The following is a 4,683-nucleotide window of genomic DNA, read 5'->3' as shown; positions in this document are numbered from 1 at the left end:
GGCCAGACTACGGGAGCGCCACGACTACATCTTCCACGACACGGCGTACCGCTACCACCCCCGTCGAGCCCATGGTGATGGCGTCAGCTCCTTCCGTCCGACAGCTGGCGAGAACGACACCACCTTCGGTCACATGTGTACTGTGATGAGGGGATTGGACAGGATGCACTCGGACCTGCACAAGGCGACCAAGGCCTTGAATGATGGGAAGCTCATGAGGATCGTCGCTCTGAAGGACGAGATAGCGCGCCTGAAGAAGGAGAATGCTCAGTTGAAGGGTCTTCCAGCGCCAGGAGGAGTCCGGATCCGCACTACGCCCCGTAAGAGGACGACTGCACCCGTGCGCATCCAGCTTGCGCCCAGGAACCCACCTCCACCAGCAGCTCCCGCAGCACCTTCAGTTCCGCCCGCAGTTCCTGCAGCTCCAGTTCTAGCTCCCGCGTTCACTCTCTCCTTCGCTCCAGCATCAGCCGCCAGAGGTTCAGCCAGTGGTACCGGAGGTTGGCTGTCTACTACTCCCAGTGGCAGCGGCGAGACTGATCCGTCAGGCTCCAGGAGTCGCTCAGAGGGACCGGGTGACGAGCAGGAGGACGCCTTCGACTCCACCGACCGCAGGAGCCGTTCCGAGCATTAGGCTCGTTTTCCCATTAGTTTATCGATTGTCTAGTTTCTGCTTGTTAGTTTGTGTGTTTAGGTTGCTTGTTTGGGGTCAGTCGACGGTCGATATCATGTGCCTATGATATGGCTGTCTTAATAAGGATTTTTGTTTGCTCTTTTTAAGTGTTTTAATTCAGATCAGAACAATTGCAGTTTTAATTCCTATATAATAAAGCTTAGTTCTTGAGCATCTGTTTTTCTCCTTTTCCCCCGTCTGCTTTCCCCTCCAGATGGTCTACACCAGGACTGGCAACCGCACGACAGGCGAGGGCAGCAACGGTGAAGAACGCGCTGATGGTGTGCACCCCAACAGTGATTCTGGCAATGGTCCGCCACCACTTCCCGAGAATCCGACCCTTGCCCAAGTTATGGCACATCAGACTCAGATGATGGCAGCCATGATGCAGCAGATGCAGCAGCAGCACCAGCAGATGCACCAAAGGATGATGCAGCACGCCGAACAGCAGCACCAGCAGTTTGATCCCCCTCCCCCTCAGTCCAAGTTGCCGGAGTTTCTACGGGTCAGGCCACCCACCTTCTCCAGCACCACCAACCCTATGGAGGCGAACGACTGGCTCCATGCGATAGAGAAGAAGCTGAATCTCCTGCAGTGCAATGATCAGGAGAAGGTCGCTTTCGCCACACACCAGCTTCAGGGTCCTGCGTCAGCTTGGTGGGACAACCACATGGCCACCCGCCCACCGGGTACTGAAGTTACATGGGCAGAGTTCTGCCGTAGCTTCAGGAAGGCACAGGTGCCCGACGGGGTCGTGGCACAAAAGAAGAGGGAATTCCGGGCGCTCCATCAGGGCAACAGGACTGTGACAGAGTACCTCCATGAGTTCAATCGCCTCGCGCGATATGCACCAGAGGATGTCCGCACCGACGCTGAGAAGCAGGAGAAGTTCATGGCGGGTTTGGATGACGAGTTGACCAACCAACTGATATCCGGGGACTACGCTGACTTTGAAAGGTTGGTTGACAAGGCAATCCGTCAGGAGGATCAGCGCAACAAAATGGACAGGAAAAGAAAGGCGGCGCAGTTCCGGTCCAACCAAGGTAGTCAGCACCGACCGCGCCTCACTCCCGGACAGCAGGGTGGACCTACCACCATGATCGTCCGTCAGCACCGCCCGTTCAACTCCAGCAACTTCCACCAGGGCACTAGTGGCAGTCAGAACCACCATGGAAGTCAGCCCAACCGCGGTACAGCTCCACGCCCACCGATGGCACCGGCACAGTCAGGCCAGCCCGCACAAGCCAAGAAGGAGACGGGAGCAAAACCAGGGTCCTGCTTCAACTGTGGCGAGCTTGGCCACTTCGCTGACAAATGCCCGAAGCCCAGGCGTGCCGGACCAAGGTTTATCCAGGCTCGTGTCAACCACGCATCTGCGGAGGAGGCACAAGCAGCACCAGAGGTCGTACTGGGTACGTTTCCTGTTAACTCAATCCCTGCAACAGTACTTTTTGATTCTGGTGCAACGCATTCTTTCATCTCCAAGAAATTTGTCGGGATGCATGGGTTAATAAGAGAGGAACTTAGCACACCGATGCGGGTTCATACCCCAGGGAATAGCTCCACTTCGGTTCAATTCAGCCCTTCTATAACAATAGAAATTCAAAGGTCACCGTTTCTAGCCAACCTCATTCTTCTCGAATCCAAAGACCTAGATGTCATTCTTGGGATGGATTGGCTGACCAAGTTTAAGGGGGTCATTGATTGTGCGAATCGCACAGTCACCCTGACCAATGAGAAAGGAGAAACCGTGGTGTACAAATCTCTAGTCTCGCCAAAGAAAGGAGCCTCGTTGAATCAGATTGAGACGGAAATCCCAGTGGACGCCGAAGAGAAGAACTTGAGAAAATTGGAGGACATACCCATAGTCTGCGAGTATCCAGAGGTGTTCCCCGAAGACCTCACCACCATGCCACCCAAGAGGGAGATTGAATTCCGGATTGATTTGGCACCAGGAACCGCTCCAATCTATAAGAGACCGTACAGAATGGCGGCCAACGAATTAGCGGAGGTCAAGAAGCAAGTTGATGAACAGCTGCAGAAAGGGTACATACGACCAAGCACTTCACCTTGGGGCGCTCCGGTCATTTTTGTGGAGAAAAAGGATAAGACAAAGAGGATGTGCGTCGATTATCGCGCACTTAACGAGGTCACAATCAAGAATAAATATCCTTTGCCGCGAATCGACGATTTATTTGATCAACTGAAAGGAGCTAAAGTGTTCTCTAAGATAGACCTGCGATCAGGCTACCACCAGTTGAGAATCCGGGAAGAGGATATTCCGAAGACGGCCTTCACCACTCGGTACGGGCTATATGAGTGCACGGTTATGTCCTTCGGACTTACTAACACACCCGCATTCTTCATGAATCTGATGAACAAAGTGTTCATGGAATTTCTGGACAAGTTTGTTGTGGTATTCATCGACGACATTCTTATCTATTCAAAGTCCGAGGAAGAACATGAACAACATCTCCGTCTAGTACTCGAGAAGTTGAAGGAGCACCAGCTATACGCCAAGTTCAGCAAGTGTGACTTCTGGTTGATGGAAGTTAAATTTCTGGGCCATGTCATTACAGCTCAGGGTGTAGCAGTTGATCCATCGAATGTGGAGTCAGTTACCAAGTGGACCCCACCGAAGACAGTGTCGCAGATTCGAAGTTTTCTAGGACTGGCTGGTTATTACCGTCGTTTCATCGAAAACTTCTCAAGAATCGCCCGACCCATGACTCAGTTGCTTAAGAAAGACGAGAAGTTTAAATGGACAGCTGGGTGCGACAAGAGCTTTGAGGAGCTCAAAAGGAAATTAGTATCCGCACCGGTTTTGATCCTGCCCGACCAGACGAAAGACTTCCAAGTCTATTGCGATGCATCCCGTCACGGACTTGGATGTGTCCTAATGCAAGAGGGCAGAGTGGTTGCATATGCCTCGCGGCAGTTGCGTCCACACGAAGGAAATTATCCAACTCATGACTTGGAATTGGCAGCAGTGGTCCATGCTTTGAAGATCTGGAGGCACTATCTGATCGGCAACCGCTGCGAAGTATATACGGACCATAAAAGTCTGAAATACATCTTCACCCAACCAGACCTAAACCTTCGACAACGAAGATGGTTGGAACTAATCAAAGACTATGACATGAGTATTCACTACCACCCGGGTAAAGCCAATGTGGTGGCAGACGCTTTAAGCCGGAAAAGTTACTGCACTGCTCTATGCATCGAGGGCATGTGTAAGGAATTGCGACAGGAGCTTGAACATCTCAACATGGGAATTGTTGAACACGGGTTCGTAGCCGCTCTGGAGGCACGGCCTACGCTCGTGGATCAAGTTAGAGCCGCTCAAGTAAATGATCCGGAAATAGCAGAACTGAAAAAGAACATGAGAGTCGGAAAGGCTCGGGATTTCCTTGAGGATGAGCATGGCACAATCTGGATGGGAGAAAGATTGTGTGTACCGGACGACAAGGAATTGAAGGATCTGATACTTACCGAAGCTCATCAGACCCAGTACTCCATTCATCCAGGCAGCACTAAAATGTATCAAGACCTCAAAGAGAAATTTTGGTGGGTCAGCATGAGGAGAGAAATAGCTGAATTCGTCGCACTCTGCGATGTTTGCCAACGAGTGAAAGCAGAGCACCAAAGACCAGCAGGTTTACTCCAACCTCTCCAAATCCCGGAATGGAAATGGGAGGAGATTGGAATGGACTTTATAACAGGACTGCCCCGGACATCATCGGGACATGATTCAATCTGGGTAGTCGTGGATCGACTCACCAAGGTGGCTCACTTGATACCAGTACATACCACCTATACGGGAAAGAGATTGGCAGAATTGTACCTCGCAAGGATCATGTGTTTGCATGGGGTACCCAAGAAGATAGTATCCGACCGAGGTAGTCAGTTCACCTCAAAGTTCTGGCAGAAGCTGCAGGAAGAATTGGGGACCCGTTTAAACTTCAGCACGGCCTATCACCCGCAAACTGATGGTCAGACCGAGCGTGTCA

This window comes from Oryza sativa, chromosome 7 (genome assembly GCF_034140825.1).
Source record: "Oryza sativa Japonica Group chromosome 7, ASM3414082v1".
In the NCBI taxonomy this organism is placed as follows: Eukaryota; Viridiplantae; Streptophyta; class Magnoliopsida; order Poales; family Poaceae; genus Oryza; species Oryza sativa.
The sequence above is the reverse complement of the archived record's forward strand: the minus strand, read 5'-3'. Positions refer to the sequence as shown.